The following is a 17,405-nucleotide window of genomic DNA, read 5'->3' on the forward strand; positions in this document are numbered from 1 at the left end:
GTTTCATCATGTTTTAGAATATTCGTTGATGGCGTTGTTGTGGCCGTTGTGTAAATGTTTAATGGACGCACCCCGCCAGCAGACACCGCCAGGCACACCAACGCCATTCTCATCACATCATGGAACGCCAGCGGTGGCGCGCGAAATTGCCGGGAATGGGCAACCGCGACGAGCGCGACCTCCACCGAGCGCATAAAATGTTCTATCGCTCCAGGACCATCACCCAGGCCGCCACCACCACCGGCAGCAGCATCGATCGATCCAGGGAGAAAAACGAAACCTGTTTTGGTTGCTTTCATCTCCAGCTTCCAGAGATCGTTGCGCTGTCGAGTCGAACAGAGCAAAGATCATCATGGGTCGCGGTGAGAGAGCGTAACGCGGATGAGCTTTCGCAGCATCTCACGATCACCTTTTTCTCATTTCTCACTATACAAGAACGCAGCTCATCAGCGAAAGCGTTTTGCTATTCTTAACTCCCATCAAAGTAATGAATTTAGCATGTCATATGAATCAATATTATGAAATTTTTAAAAAGTGATCTACATTCGATTAGAAAGCGCTAATCGAAAAAATAAACTTTCTAGACACCGCTTTTCGCAGGGTGATCACCGGAACAACCATTGTCGGTGTGAACACCGTGCGTAGAGCTTCGAGCAACGCTTTCTTAACGCAAAGAAAGATTGCTCCCCGACTCTCTTTCGTTCTCTCTCTCTCTTGATCGCTGGAGTGAGCTTTCGAGGCGTTACGTGAGCATACGCGGTTGATCGTGGCCCAACCGTGTGGTGCCAGTCTCTTAGTTGATCGCGATCTTCCAACCGAACCGGTTCGCGTCCTCGCGCGCATAGTAGAGCCGTGCACGTCGCTGTCGACAACAACGGCAACGACTTGCGTTTGCCATTTGTTTGTTATCATATTTCGTTTCTTTTTTTTTTGTGAAAACTTGTGTCCGGTTTTGTCGCATTTGAAGCGCTCATTCGGCATTCGGCGTTGCTAGAGGCGTTCTTTTAAACGTTGTGTCACAGAAGGTGGAAAAGTGAAGTGGAATTCGTGGGGAGTTTGGCAAACCAAAACCTAGAAGCACGAGTGGCTCACGTTGTATTGCGTTGGGTGCATTTCATAGAGAGTGAACGAGTGATCGTGATCGTGCTAGCCCCGGTACACTACCAGGCATCTCATCCTCATCAATAGCATCGCGCGAAAAGAGTGCATTAGATTCTCGATCCCTCTCGATCTGTGATGTAAGTTGAAGGTGTTCCGATCGCTGCGATCGGTGCGATCGGCAAGCGGCGGACCACAGCGCACATTCAGAGTGCATTCCAAATGCACGAAAAATGGCAAACGAAAAACGGCAAAACACAAACACAAATCGTCGCGTCAAATCGTGGCATAGTGCTGGGAGTATCATATTCGGTGCTTCGGCGGCACGTTTCATAAATATGGTGTGCACTGATCTCGTGTACCTTCTTATGATCATCGTGGTCGTCGTCGATTTCTTCTTTTCCATTTTTTCCCCTTTCGTCTCCTCGACATCGTGCAAACTTCGTGCGAGAAAGAACCCCGGCGGAGGGTGCGGCCCGATATTTGGCCACGATTACGGACGACCGATGCGCCCTGCTCACCGATGCTCACTGTGCTTGCACTTTCATATTTTACGGAGCAACCCGGGTCCCGGGACTCCCTTTTCATCGCAGAAAGTGGCTCGGAACGGTTATATGGGAGTTCGGACCGACTCGGAACGATGCCAGGTGTGCGATAGTAAGGGTGGCACGAAACGGATCGACATTTGAACCGCGACCCAACCAGCCCTAGGCACCATTGCTATGCTCTGAGAGCTGCACAGTCGATCACGGAAGCCAACGATCAACGCGTTGAGCCCAGAGAGAGAGGTGCCATTAAAGGCTGCCAACTGCTTCCGACGCTTACGGAGACAGTTCGCTCCACCCGGGAATCCTTTTAATTTTATAGCGAGCGCTGAAATCCGTAGCGTGTCTTGTGATATTTTGTGCAACTCTCTCAGGCTCGAACACCATTATCAATGCTCTCCGATCAGCATAAGCATCACTACCGCACCAATTCCAACCAATTTCCGCCACCATTTCTGTCGATGCGAGATACGATCAATCGGATTGTAATTGCCGGCCACACGGTATACGTATTTGGGATGCATATTAATCGATGGACAAATTAAGACTAGAAGGACAAACGACACGACCAGGACCTTATTTGGGGGCTGCGCACACACTCACTGTGGTGCAGGACGTGACGGGGTGGTACCCATTGTTCCGCCGGTTTCCAAACAAATGATCATTAGGCCACGAGGAGGAGAGATCGAGAGCAAACGAAAGATACGAGAACGACTGCTGGTTCACCGCTTCAAACTGCCCTGGAATCAATCACACGCACATACCCCGGGACCGCTCGTCGTTCAACGGCGAGAGCTGCATGGCGGTATTTGCCGAGTGTCATGTTGCAGCCGCAAGCATATATAGAAGCGGAAGAGTCGACTCCGGGACACGCAGCCACACACACACACACATAATGCTGACGTGTGAGACATGCGGCATGTTTGTTCTTGGCTTTTTTTTTCTGCTGTAACTCCTGCTGCTGCAGCTTTTTGGCAGAACCACCGCCACTAGCGGGTGGAGGTGCAAGGGGGGGGGGGGGGGGGGAGCCACACTCAGTCGGACGACGAGTGATTTAAATGGATTTGGTGCATTTAATGTCTTGCTGTCATCGAGCGACGTCGACGATCGAGTAAATTGGTTTCACTTTTCATTCGGCGCGACGTCATTCAACGGCAGTCTACTGGAGGCTGCAGAGGGCCCAGGGGCGGGGGGGGGGGGGGGGGGTTAGTGTACTACGGGAACATACAGAACACGAGGCGCAGCACACGGTACGCCAGCCAGCCAGCCAACCAGCCAGACCAACGGTGCTCACGTCTGACAGCACAATGGTGGTGGTCTGGCTGATGCAGTCTTAGTAGCACGGACCCCCGGTGGAAAAGGGGGGTTCGTCGATTCGCGGTATGGTGGTGGGCGTCGCAGATTTATCTCGTTGGGTTGGCCAGTTCTCCCGGTTGGCGCGTGGTGGCAAAATGTGCCGGACGCCTTTGGAGCACCGTCCTATATCATCCTCAAGGTCAAATGTTTGGTTGCCTGCGCCGTTGGCCTGCCTGCGCCTGCGCTCTGAATACGCTATCGTTTCCCTAAAATGGATATCCAGCGTCGCTTTCTTGGCAAACGAGCGCGCGCGCGCGTACGCGGCACGTTTTGTTGCATTCCAGTCCGTCCAGCGCGATTGGTGGTCTCCAGCCATTGTTAGAATCCACGCCATGTACGCGGAAGACGGCTGAGGCCGAGGAAAATCGGGATTCCTGGTTTCCTGGTGGCTCTCTATTGTTTTGTGTCGACCGGGAGGGTCTTCCAAGATCCGCGTGTAGATCAGCGAGTCCCGCTATCAAATGGTGACCCCAATTCCGCATTTTTTTTGTTGTTGTCGAAGAATCCGCCTCCCCAAAAAAGGAGATTCCTTGGAAGCGTTTTTCCCCTCCCCGGTACGATGCTGACAGGTATTTCTTTCTTTTAAAATCCCACCTCGGAACCTGTGTGCCCAGGTAGGTACCGCCACCCTATGTTCCGTTGATGAGATTTTGGGCCGCTGGTACCGTTCCGGAGGATTTTATTTCTTTTGAATCCCGCTTTAATGTGCGTCTGCGTCTGCGTCTGCGTCTGCGTGCTTGGTTCCTCGGCATTCAACGGTTTCAAGGCTCAACTTGTTCAGCTCATCTCATAAGACAAGGCGAAGCGATTGTTGCGTGTTCTTGCAGAGACGATCTTGATGTCGATCACATAGTGCGCCGCGAGAGCCCTTACGATCGCTCTAATTTCTCAACCACAGCGGCTGAGCGAGGGTAAGCAAATAGAGTAGAGTGGTGTGCCGATGGAGAGCCCAAAACTTAAGATCCTCTACACGTCACATCATCATCATCCGGGGAGTGAGGAATCACCGCTAGATTCACCCCGACATCGCAAGATAACGCGTAGGGATGCCAGTCCCGAGAGAACCCAAAAACCGGTTTTTCGTCGCAGCGAAATGAAGATTTGTGTTAACGAGTCTTTCCCCAAAGAGCGCCCAAAACGAAGCGCCCCTTTTTAACGTCGGAATGGGGCTTTGGGTATAGGAGGAAACAATGTTCTGTTGTGTGTTTGTCTGGAGTGAGTAGATCGTGTTTCATAAGGCCAATTCGTCATCGTGGCACACCCCGAGCGCACCTCATATCTAATGACCAGTAAAACATAATCGTAGATCAGGTGAGAAAGCTTGTTAGCAGTAGAAGCAACAGCATCCGCGACAGGTACAAGCGTTTGATAGGAGATCTTCTAAATATCTTTCTTTGTTTTGTGGCTCTGGATGATACGGTGCTTCGCTGTTGAATCGCAATACACTCAAATACCTTTGGAAATGATTTTTATTATCGCAACTGACCAGAATTTTCAGCTGCTACCAATCAGAAATTTTAAGTTTGCTTCCACAAAACCCCTACCGGGTAAGCACATTATAATGGTACACTTGGAACAGAAAAACCACATTTCCTCCACTTTTTAACGACTTCCGGCCGGTCAGCCGAATTGTGCGGACAATCCCGGTCCACCCTAACAACAATGGCGCTGCTAAATCTGATCACGTGGAGCTGTGTCCCATTCGTGGTGTGCGCACTCGTATCTTCAATCACTTTGACCGTATCGTTCTGCCGCTGCCTGACTGGAACAATTGACAATAGACGTGGTGTGTGTGTGCGTTTGTCCAAGTACTCCGTAATGTAGTTATGCGCCATTGCGCTCACAATCGGTGTAGTTGCTATCATGCCCGTGGTCATCGGGCCGAATGTTTCCATTTTTTTTTGTTTTTCGAACCTTATCGCTGTTGATGATCAACCAGTCAGCCAGGTCGATCATCGGCGCCGCGCTGATTTCCAGTCGAGCTTTGCGGTTTCGTGGGCCGGGGGTGTGGCGCTGGCCTACATTTTCCGCGCCATTCCGCCGCGCGCCGTAAAGAGTGAAAAGCGTCGTAACGGTGGCACGCTGACACTGTATCTGTGCCTGTGTGTTGCGACTGTGTGTGTGGGGCAATGGTGATAGGTTTTGTGATGCAGACGAATGAACGACACGGTTTATTTACGGTAGCAGCTGCATCCGAGGGCCCCGTTTCCGGTTCTCTCGCGTGGCGTGGCGAGCAAAACGGATTTGATGGCGCATGAGGGGGTGGGCGTGCTCGCGCTTGCAACTCAACATGCATCTAGCACAAACAGCAACGCCTTTACCACACGATCGTCGATGATCACCATCGGAGCACGGATGGTCCGGTGTACCGCGCACTGTGTCCCGTTCAAACATTGAAAATGCATTTGCCTGCCGCGCGCTCGACTTTCGTTCGTTCGTTCGTTCGAGACTCATTATATGCCCCACCGGATCGTTGTTGGTGCTGATGGACCGCGCTCATTTGCAACATTTGATCGCCTACACTCTGCGAGTCTCTTGCTCGTGTTTGTTGCTCACGGTGCGACCTTCCGTAACACAACCGGCAGAAGAGAGCCGCATGTCGTGACCTTCTCTGCCATGTGCGATCATGCTACCACCTACTTGCAGTAGCATGTTGTTATATGTTCTTATGCGTTGCATTGGATGGTTCCAAAATGAAACTAAAAATTTGACCATCTCCCCACACCGAGCGGTTACATCAATCCATTTCTTTTTGCTTTTCGGTAACCGGAGATTGCTTGCGGGGTCATTCGCGATCGCTGGCCAGGCCACAGTGGCCAGTGGTCAAGATTCGTGAGACATAGCGAAGCAAAGCATCTTCTGCGCGCTGTCTGTAGAGCACTTTTCGTTTGCTTTGCTTATTATGCTGCATCTCGTAACCACCGACCCTAGGCAGAGGCCCTTCCGAGACTGTTGTACTCTGATGCTATGCGGATCGCTGAACGATCGCATTTGATGGAAAGTGTTTTTTTGGCTTCATTTTTTCCTGACATAAGCTGAGCAGCGCATCGCACCCCGCTCGTCGCGCATGTCGGATGTTAGCAGCATAAAAATGACCATAAGCACACCAGATCGAGCAACAGCAACAGCATCATCGGCCCTGGTCCATCCCGTCTCGGTAATCGGCTTTTATTTTTCGCGCGCCCTCTCGCGCACCCCGCGACTCGGCGCGCGCTCGTGTGTGTGTGTGTGTATGGTGCAACCTGATGATTTAATTCAGTCACGACTTGGCCGGCTCGGATGGGTAATGTCCGATGCGTGTGCCGCCCATCGGGTGCCCCCCCGGGTGCAGCTCCGTATAAGGTGCTAGCTAACTGGACACTGGACTGCCCGATACGGGAGGAAGGGAGGGGTGGTGTATTCAAGAGTGCTGCTCGCGGTAATTAAGCTCATTCTGTGGCTTCAAATATTATGAATTGCTTATGAGGCAATGGCGTGCTGGCGTGATTTTAATTGAAACACGACGTGCTGCTGCTGCTGCTGCAACGAGAAGAGAACCGTGTCGTCCGTGCTCCTGCATGGTGGCGGTGGCTCTTCGAAGGTGAAGAACAGTTCGGTTAACGCGCGCACAAACACGCACACACACACAGACACACACCTAGGCACGCACGAAACACGGTGTGCAAAGGTCATTATAATGTGCTCGTCGATTCCCATGCGCTTCTTGAACGGTTTTTCACTCCTCGCAGCTGTGACCAGCGGGAGAGGAAGAGCGTCTTGCCATTTACATAATCGCCAATGGTGCTGCTGGTGCTGGTAGTGGTTGGTACAGGTTTGTGAATGAGTTTTCAAATTTTCAAGTAAAATCGGACTTTCTCAGACAAGCGTGGCAGTCAGGACGGAAGAATCCTTTTATTTTGCTGTTCCTATTGAATTTGGAACCTACCGTTAGACCGTTTTGGTTTGGAAATATTGTGCCTTTCATTAGCCACCGAGCGACAATCACCATTCACACGCTGCAGCGCCTTACTACGTCGACCAAGGGTGAAGGCTTTCCCGGCCTCTCGAGCATGGATTCTGCGTACCTTGACGCCCTTTTGACACAAAAAATTGAGTTCCCGAAGGGTCAGAGAACGCAACCCCAGCCAAACCGTTACATTGTGTGAGGTTCGTCGCTTGCATTGTGGTTCTCGTTAACGGCATTCAAGTCTTTTGATGTCATATTGCCTTTGCAGACAAGAATTTCGGTTCGTGGTGCGATCTTTAAGTGTTTTTTTACACTTTTAAAGCGCGATCATGGGTAAATATGACCGATTATCGGTTGTAGTTTTAATATTGTGCGTTTGATTTGGAGAAAATGTTATTCTTTCTCCAATTCTGCTCTAGCAACGCAACTTAGGCGATTACAAAACCAATTGTTATGATGATGAAACAAGGGTGCGTCGTTCGGTGACACTGTCATTATGAATCATTTTTACGAAGCACCTAATCTGGCGCAATAACAGCCGGAATAAAAGGCCGAACTGATAATCGCTAACGGCCTTCGATGTGCCGATGAGACGTAATGGTGTTGGGTGTGCGCTCTGGGAATATCCATTTTGCCGGCACGGTCATTTCGAAGAGGCAAATCAAATCGCGCTGCTGCCGCACCGAAGCGGAGTGTTTATCGAGCCCATCCCGAAAAGAAGCCACACAAACATGCGATGCGGACGCTATGGACTACGGGCGGAGAGATGAATGGGTGGCGCTCTCGCGCTGGTGGCCAAGCGACCGTGCGAAGTGCGGTCTCCGATAAATTATGAGTAAATAGAAACCGAATGAAGAGAAAAATGCTCCCAAAAGCTGAAGTGGCTGAAGAAGAAAAAATGGTAGATTATGAAATCGACGTAATGACCGCTTTCCTAGCCGGCGATCAAAATGGTCGAAAATCAAAACAAAAACTGTAAAGACAAGGCGCCGGCCGGAGACGAATGGATTTGAAAAATCGACATCCCCCCCCAAAAAAGGCAACATTGTGTTGTGTGTGGCCACACAGCCACTGGTGCTTTATCGGAGTACGCCCAGCTCCTCTAGCACAGAGCGAGCGATAGAAAGGGCTGATGTTGCGTTACGAGCGCGCCGACAACGGCGTTTGTCATCGTAATGAGAGCCCACTGCCCATAAACAAGTCTGTGCGAACCGCCCTCTGTGCCATTCTTGGGTCCAACTGTTATCATAAGGATCGGGCATTAGGACAAAAATAGAGAAGGAGGAGCTTCGGTCATTTTTGTTTTGTTTTGATAATTTTGTGTTCGTTAAAAAATTCCAAAACTCGAATGGTACACAGTGGCCACTTGCAACATTGACGTCATCTTCAGGTTGACGAGGCCCTTCTACCTCATCGCTCAATCAAACTGCTCGCTCACTTGAACGCTCAACAATATGCTCTCGCTGCCTCAGCAAATGGTGCTTCGAAAAGAAAGCGATCGCGGCATGATTTTGCGTAATCGTGGCCCTCGCCGGAAAGCGCTGGGCTTTCCTGGTGGTTCACCGTGTTCACCGTGCGCGCCACCGAACTGCGCTGAAAGCAGATGCCAGATAAGAGCAGCAGCCAGTCGGAAAGCCGTAAGGTTTTCCATTAGAGAGCAGTCGTCGAGAGGCGCCCTTTTTCGGAGTGCTTGTGTTCTGGTGTTCGCTCCACTCGCTCCATCTCTCTCTCCACTGGCGTCGGTCGGTATTGAGTGGTGCTTGTCAACGAGCTTTCATCGGAGGCCCTGGCGTGAAAATTCCGGCTACACCAGCCCCAAACCGGAGGGCAGCACGAATCGCGCGATGGCGCGAAAAATCGCGATCGAAAATTGCTGAAAGGGAAATCGGTTAATTGTTGCCAAGCGAGCGTGATCGTTCAGTGGCAGGGGGTGGGGTCGCAGGCGAGGGCTCTCCTTAGCTCAACATTTCGCAAAAACAAAGTGATTGGATTGAAGAAAAAACTGGGAAAATCTGCTGTAAAGTGCTTTTCCCCGCGGGTTCAAGTGTGTTTCCATTCGTTTCTCAGAGTGGACCTCAGCAGGTAATGCAGCGACAGCTTGCAAACCGCCGCCCATCGCTGTAACATTAATTGGCTGAACATCTCTCTATTTTGGATGGGCCGCTGTCGGCACATTGTGATCGCGAGTGTCGAGATTGATAATTGGCCGGACCAGATGATCCGTTTTTCTCTTTATTAACCGTTTATGGCCACTTTTCACGTCCCCGCCTGCAAGTGATGATACAATTTGCTTGTTTGTGGCTTAAGCTGCAGGCCTTTAAATCGGGCTGGTATCCCAATCGTGCCGGCTTTCCATTGGCGGTCGTTTTGTTGGGGCAGCATTCCGCTACCTGAAAACGATTTACTCTCTTCGGCAAACATTTTGTTTTTGCATTCCTGCGAAACGAAATTTCGCGTCGAAAGTTCAATAAATATCGATCGACTGGTCAAGTGATCGTTGGAACTTTTGAGGAGAGTTGTTGTTGTGGAAATTGGATTCGAAAAACTCAACAAAGTGGCGATCCCTTTTCAAAAGCCCTTCTGCACGTGTGAAAGTTTATTTTCAAATTTCTCAACTCACGCCCAAACCTGCGCTTATCAGTCGTGACCCAAAAAGGTACAAACCGTGGTAAAATAGCTTTAAGTACAGCATGCTGTAGCTCTGGTGCGCCCTCCTTGGGCATGTTTATCAACTAAACGAAAGCAAAAAGGTGGCGATGTGCATAAATCCCCACACACCACACCGTGTGGTGCGTCTCGATTCTCAGCTCAAGAATCACTGAAGCGAAACCGGCGCATCGCTACCAGACGCTGCAGTCTTCACGGCTAGAACATCACGGTACCACCCCAGACACCACGGAGTCACTGCACGGTAACTTTCACTTCAATTCAGGCGGGACCGCTAGAAGAAAGTACAAGCAGAGACGCCGATGGCTGTGGTTCTACCATCGGTCGGTGTTCGGTCTTTTTAACCACGCATTGACCTCATTCGATCGTTCTAGCTCCCCCCACCCAGGGGGGGCTGTATTGTATGCATGGCATGATTCGTAACATGCTCAGAGAGTCAGTAGAGCGGCTCCCGCAGTCCCTTTAGTGCCATCGGGCACGTAATGTGTTCGCTCGAGTAACGCCAACCAGCTGCCGAGCGATTAAAACATTCGAGCTTCACTTTCTCCGGAGAGTCCCATGGGATGGGATCGCTATTTGCAGCAATAGCTGGTTACGAGATGGTTATTTGCTTACTAAACTATGGTTCCAGGGGACTGAGACTGGCACTTGTTCTCAAAATGGCGTTAAAGTGGTCACTCGTAGTCAATGTTGTTCTTCAACGGGATCAGATGTTTGTCTGTCCAACAGAGAAGTGAGTTGAGTCCGACCATGACATTCGTCAGTCTATGCGTGTGTGTATGTTTCGTAACGATCTAGTGTCGTGTGAACCTGATGTGGAAGCAGCACCATACAAAAAAAAAACGAGAAGGAGGAACCCCTGCCCTGGGGTCCTGGAGAAATGAGCAAAACAAAATGAATAACGAGCACACACACGCCACCCCCCTATGTGTACTAAATTTAAGAAAAACCACCCACTGCGGGGCACATGTAGCACAACAGCAGAGCGAAGGTATGATGATGATTGGTAATGATCGATGAAACAGATGCTACGAATTGATTCGCTCCATTCACTCCGTCGAATCTCCAGCGCGGTCGCGATGGCGCGAGATAAGTTTGTTTGCGTGAAAGTATGCTATCCCCCTCCTCCTTTTCCTATGCTGGCTGTTCGAGGCTGGTCCGATACGATGATGTTCAATTGCACGGGCACGGCCCGACAAGGCCCGAGGAAGAAACAATTTTCATATTTTCCACCAGATTTACTCTCGCTCACAGACACACACCCGGACTCTTCGTCCTCACTCGTCGCTTCGCTTATTATTCGATGATTAACTGGCCTGGAAATTGGAAGCGATGTTAATGGGGTAAATGAGAAATCGTGCTGGATGATGGCCAGCTCGGCCCTCGGTACGACGGGGATCCGGGCCAACGGGGATCGATCGGATCAGTAACACACACCCGCCGACCAGACCAGGAGGGAAGACCACAGGGAGGCTTGGTTCGCGCTTTCTATTTCCGTGTACGCATCACGAGGCGTTGGAGCTTTACATCTGATGTAATTGGTCGACCCAAACGAGACGGAGACTGGAGTGTTCCATCTTGCAATGGTCATCCCAATCGAGAAAAACGTCCAAAAAAGGGCGACGCGCGCGAACCATCAACAGTGACGCGAGACACCTCACCAGTGCGTGTGAGTCACCGTGCAGAGGGTTGCGATCGCGCTCTCGATCCATCCTTCCAGCTGCAAGCGCATACGATGGCCGCCAGACGCCGTGGTGTTGCACAACCGTTTTCCATTGCCACCACTGTATGCAGTTTATGCAAAAATTGGCCACAGCACCCCATTTCGGGCGCGGTGTTCTGTTTGCCACCCGAAAATGGTTACCGACAAGAATGCGCTGCCTTCGAATCGAATGGCGGTGCTGCTCGTACTGAAGCGCCCGCGAACTCCTCGCACACTTTGAAGAGCAAACATTTGAACTCCTGGCCAAAGGTTAAACAGCAGTGCACATTTCGACTTTGCAAAATACGGGCACTCTTTAACCTTTTTGACTTATGACCCTTTAAGGAACCGAATCGGAGAGTCGGTAAATTGAAAGTAAAGCGCAAGAAGTCGTCGTCGTCGACGCTACAGTCACTCTTTCTCGCCTAGCGGGTTTTGTGTTTTATTCATATTAAGTGGACTTTATGGGTTTCTTCGTTTTGTTGATCATTCTCGCTCCGACCGATCCACTTTACATCGTGATTGCGTGACCCCGTGGTGTGTGTGTGTGTGTGTGTGCGTGGCAGCCGTCTGTCTGATCACTGGTATCTGACGGAACAAACGATTTCGATTGGACACGGACAAAACCATCGTCGAATCCTGGTGGAGCCACACCGAGAGACGGTTGACGAGCGTCGTCTGATGAATTTACGTTTGTAGGACCCACGCAGTCGCTGTGATTGCGACGAAGGCCTGCGCCCTGCCCTGCGCCACGCTGGCGACGGGGCGCCAATGGTTTTGGATGGAAATATGTGTCCGTTGCCACATCAAACCATCACGTTGCACACTCGACGCCACGGTGGTGGTACCCAATCCGAATCCGTATCGAGGCTCGTGCCAATTAGTGTGAGAATTATGTCAGCTTCTTCGGACTGACGCTGGTGGAAGGCAGAAGGAGGTGGAAGGTCGTGTTTACGACGCCCCGGTAATGACGTTCATTTTGGTCGAATTTATAGCGGCGGCGTCTCCTCGTTCTTCTCCTCCTTCGCCTCCAGCAGCATAACCGGTCACAACTATCCATTGTGTTAATAAAGTGCGATAATTTACGCACGAGCGTCCCGTGCTCTCGTTGGTGAACTCTCGTCGTCGTTGCCGTTGTTGCAGAAGTTGATCTTTATGTGCAGCGGGCGCGCGCGTTGGGAGAAGGTTGCGGGGTTTTAATGCTGTTCTGTAATTCACGGAAATTAAGTGATCAATGAGTGGCATACATTCGTACCTTATTTGTAATTGCTAAATGTGTTGGATGCTGTGAAACGCGATTTAGTTGATGGAACGGTTTATCTGAAGGGGATATCGAATGTGTTGACACAGTCGTTAACTAAAGTTATGGGAGCTATAAATGTATAAATGTAGTTGAGAGCTACGGAAATCATTGTTTTATTGCCTATTTCTTTGCATGTTGTAATGTAATAAATTATTGACGATGGATAAAATCCATTATTTTTAACAGCTTTGAAACCCTATTATTACTGAAAGTATTATCAGATCGATTACTTTCTGTTGGACGGGTTCGGTAAAGATATTGGTTTCTTTTTACATTTTTAATAAATAATATGATACTAATATGATATGTTTTTATGATAAATTTGATACGTTTATGATACGATTCAATTCTGTAAGTAATATATTTTAACTTATTTTTTTGACTTCATAAGTTAAAAGATTGTTAGTAGCCCGTACTCATTACTTGTACTAACGATGAAGACATATTCCAAGGCTTCTCATAAACGCTACATCATGTGCTGGAGCAACAGCTAACTCAACAATCGATCGATTGCAAACACGCACACAGACTCGATCGGGATGTAAACAATATTGACTGAAGTCCCTCGCTGCTGCTCGCCATATTTCATCTTGAGGCGAATGAGGCACCACGATGAGATATGTCGCGTTCGCATCTGTCGCCATTTGTTCACCAGCGGGATCCGCCGTCTAGTCGCGCGTTGCACAACACAGCAGCAGACGGTTGATGCAGTTTGGCTGCAAATACACCCCCGCCCCTTCCCCGTCAGAGAGAGCAAGCCACAAAATGCCACGTAGGTGTGGCGTTGTCGAAAACGCTTATGCGCTTGTGTGATTTGGCATGATGCATTTCGGAGGGGAAGAACGCCATCGTATGAGCCTCTCAATGGCGGTGTGCGGTGTGGTGAGCACGATTGAATTGAAGATCCTGCTCGTGAGATTGTGAAACCAATTTTCGCCTCTTGGTGGTGCGCCTGGTACGGGTCATCTCGAGCTGTGATGGTCCTGCTTTTGGTGGACTTTGCGGTGCACACCCACACACGTCTGCCGCTGCGGTTGTACACTGTAAACCGTGTATTAATCCAACGCTTAATGCCATGTACCATGCCGAGAATTGTTTATTGCATTCCACGCTTTCCAGGTCTGTGGGATTTCTTGTTTTCTTCGGAGCCGATAATCTTGTGACACAAATTGATTCATGGCCTCTCTCGACTGCCGGTCCTGTTGCTGGCGCAAAGCAGTGGTAGTGCTGGGCACTCAAGAGGCGAAATATATTCTGCTCATTTTGACGTAATTCGTGGGTACATCTGTTACTGCACAAACCTGTCCTGTCCCCTCGGTAAACAGCTGTCCCATGAGCAATGAAGGAATGAAACCCGTTCTATCCTTCATACCAAGAGCAGCAATGGCAGCGGCAGGTGCAAGGATATGTATCATTAACCGTGGCCGCTGGTTAGTTCATTTGACTTGTCTCTGTTTCACTTCCTGCTGTTTTGCAGAAAGTATATGGAAGAGTAAATACAAAACCGAACTGTCTGAACTCTGGGCTGAGCTGGAGTGGAATATGGCCTCCTTTCAGTACGGGGGTCGTAATCATTAACGCGCCCCGAAATGGAATAACAAAAAAACATAGAGCAAAGACCACCGCGAATTTATGAACGGGGGCCATCTTGCGGCCGTGGCCATCGTTTTTTTTGTTTTGGGCAGCACATCGCACATCATCATAAACGTTCGCTGCTCGCTGACCTCTTCAATCGGCTAGCAAAATGGTTTATCCAGTGTGCGAAATGAATGTCACTTTCATTGTTCGGTGTGCTGTCTAGAGGAATTTAGAAAGATTCCTGCTCATAGCTTCCGAGAATGAATTACTGCCGCCAGACCAGAAACCAGGGAAATGGGATCAACTGGTGGGAATTGTTGATGGTAAAAAGTGGCAAATATAAAACCCAGCTGCTTCAATATTCAATGTCGCCCCCGGGTGGAACAGCGGAAACGTACTGATTCACAAGACCTAGAAAAAGCTTTAGTAGACCCTAGACCGTAAACGCTCTAGCCAGGCGCAGCAACACGCGCAAAATCCCATTAACTCCGGGAGCAACGAATGGTCAGTTTACACGTTTAGTCAATTTCTTTCTAACGCACCCTCGCGGTTTCCCATTTTCTAGGGCAAAGCTTGCGTTTTGAAAGCACTCCGACGTGGTGGCGAGTGGCCACAGACTCCTCCTGCAAACACGATCAGAGAGCATTCGTTCCAGCCACGCCACGCCACGCCAACTGGGAGATGATGCTAATTGTGCCATTTAGCGGAAGTTTTTTTTTTTCGGCCAGCAGACGCAGTCGTACAGAACGCTATGCCACGCCATGATGTTTGATGGCATGGTTGAGCTGGCACCGAGCCCAGATTCTCGAGTGCTCGTAGCTCATAAGGAGAAAGAAAATGCGCTTCTTATACAAGTTTGGTAGCCGGACACGTTCTTCCCAATTTACTCCATCGTGGCGCTCATTCGACGCTAGGTACTGACCGATCGCTGGACCGTTTTACACGGCAAACAGCCAGCGGGAGTATCTCGTTGAACTAATGTGCAAAAAACTTCTCACAACGCCTCACGGAACATACCGTGGCGGTCCGGCGGTCCGGCGGTCCGGTTCGGTTGTACCGTTGTGTTGTGGGTAATATTTGTTGGATTACAAAACTAGTTCCCGTTCCAGGCCGGCCGGGTGGACGGACTAACCTCGGTCGCGGTCACACAGGAAAGTCAGAAAACATCGGTTCTGGGCAGTGAGATTAATGTTTGTTCTACTTCTGGTGCCGTTTTGTTGGTTGGTGTAATTAAATTAATTGGAACACACCGACTAGTAGTGGCAGAGAAGAACGGCAGGAGGAGGAGGAGGAGCGCAGATACTTCAGACGCACCTTCGTTGAACGTCGCACACGTCGTGTGCATCCCTCAGATGTATGCAGATCGCCGTCAACGCCGTACAGCGCTTACACGGTGGATTCTGTACAGTTAGCTAATGTTTACTGGGCGCAATCGGGCGCCGCGATGCTGTAATGCTGGTCAAACCGGACCGTAAAAGCGGAGCGGATCTGGACTCGATGAGCCTGACCGCGCGACTGGACTATAAATTGGGCTGTGGTCTCGGTGCCGAGACAGGCAAAGGGAGGCAACCAGGCAGGGGCATTAATCCTCGCAGGTTCGAGGTCGAGAGGAACCGGTAATCATCTTCCTCTGGCGACCGGTTTGTCGCCTGGAAAGCCGCATTAATCATCGTGGGACACTCGGAACTCCGGCGCGATTCCGAACGCGATCACGCAAAATGCGAATAATCTTCATCAATCTTTCGCGCCTATCGCGGCGATTGTAGACCTGTGGATATGTGGCCAGGTCCGGCTCCAATGGGGTTACTGGGCAAATGTTCTGGGCAGGTATAAAATAGGTCTTAAGTCAAACGATATATCTTTGAGATATTATTTAACGCGTCACCAACAGTTTCAGGTTATGTCTGTCAAGTATGCTAAGAGATTCTTATCCCTGTACTTATCTTGATCGGTAACGCATAACTACTCAAAATGCGATAAACTACGCAGGTTTCATGGCGCTAAATTCGGCACTCAACTGCGTCAGTTCGCGACCAGGGCGAAGCAACTGCCCAAAAGGTCAGCAGCTCTCTTGTCTAGAGAAAACGTCGCCTAACGGGAATGGTATGCGATTGGAAACGAGGTTAACAATCACATTCCGCACTCGGCCGCCGCGTGACGTTCTGGAATGACACCGTCCAGGCGAGTGTGTACTCTCTGTTCGCATCCTAACTTCCCTATCCCAGGCCTGGTCCCTGCTTCGTTCTCTTTCGCTCTTCAAGATCGTGATCTGGTGAATTTTTGCACGCGATCGATCGCAAGATCATCATCATCAGCCAGCCAGTCAGTCAGTCTCACATCTTTGACCATCAATCTTGGAAATGATTTAGCAAAAAGAGAAAAAAAGAATCCCCCCGGTGGAGGGAGCATTGTGTATTGACTTATGAACTGCAAGACCGAAAAAAACCCAGAGAACAGGAGACACCGTGAACAGCGAACTGTTCAATTCCATGCCACACCAGCCTCGCTTTTGCGATGCGATTCAAAGTAAAAGGCACGCGGCTTTCACAGCCACGGAATGCAGTTGGAGTGAATGGAGCCTGCTGCTCCCTTTAACGTTGCATAAGCCCCGTGGTGCGGGAAAGACGGCTTTTCGGGTTCATAGTATGGAGGTCTCTTGTTCCCTAGACTTAGGCTCAGTTGGCTTATAACCTCAAAACACTATGGCTTTAGAGGCGCCGACCACCGACACCAATCTTCCTCGCACCTGTCTGCCACCTTCCCGGGTAACAAAGATGATACCGATGGCTATCTCTCACTCTCTGGCGTCGATACAAAGTAATCAATCACCGAGCCATCCAACCAGCAGCGGAACACCCCTTTAGGTGGTCATCCCGGGGCAACATATGCTCCAGTTTGTAACTTACTCTCATGCTCGTGTGCTGGTTGGCGCTTTCACGTCGAAACGTTTTAATCAAAAATGCATCATGAGCTCATTTCCAGCCAGCCAGCCAGTCAGTCCTCCTCCTCCTCAGGGTGTACTGTCTGTATCTCGTACAAAGAGAGTACATTACTCTTGCCCCCCGGGTTGTCGACCAGACAACCGACAGTCCATCGATCCGAAGCCAACAAAGCAATGCCGAGGGGGGAAGCGCTGCACAAACATATGTTTTGGTGCTGTCGGTAGCTCCGTGTTGGTTTAAGGGTGCGATGAAGTCGCGAATAAATCGT

The 17,405-nt window shown here is 50.1% G+C and overlaps 1 protein-coding gene across 11 annotated transcripts in view; it reads left to right on the top strand.

The window, feature by feature from the left end:
• Window positions 1–17,405, top strand: part of LOC125953327 (disco-interacting protein 2) — a 105,582-nt gene that overhangs the window by 54,077 nt on the left and 34,100 nt on the right. For 8 of the 11 annotated variants that reach the window (XM_049682811.1, XM_049682810.1, XM_049682813.1 and 5 more), the window contains exon 1: window positions 357–1,238. The exons of the other annotated variants lie outside the window; for them this stretch is intronic. The gene's annotated coding sequence lies outside the window, so the exon portion shown is untranslated. Of the gene's footprint in view, window positions 1–356; window positions 1,239–17,405 lie in introns of those variants that run through there. 11 annotated transcript variants of the gene reach the window in all.

The sequence above is a fragment of the Anopheles darlingi genome, chromosome 3, assembly GCF_943734745.1.
Source record: "Anopheles darlingi chromosome 3, idAnoDarlMG_H_01, whole genome shotgun sequence".
Lineage (NCBI taxonomy): Eukaryota > Metazoa > Arthropoda > Insecta > Diptera > Culicidae > Anopheles > Anopheles darlingi.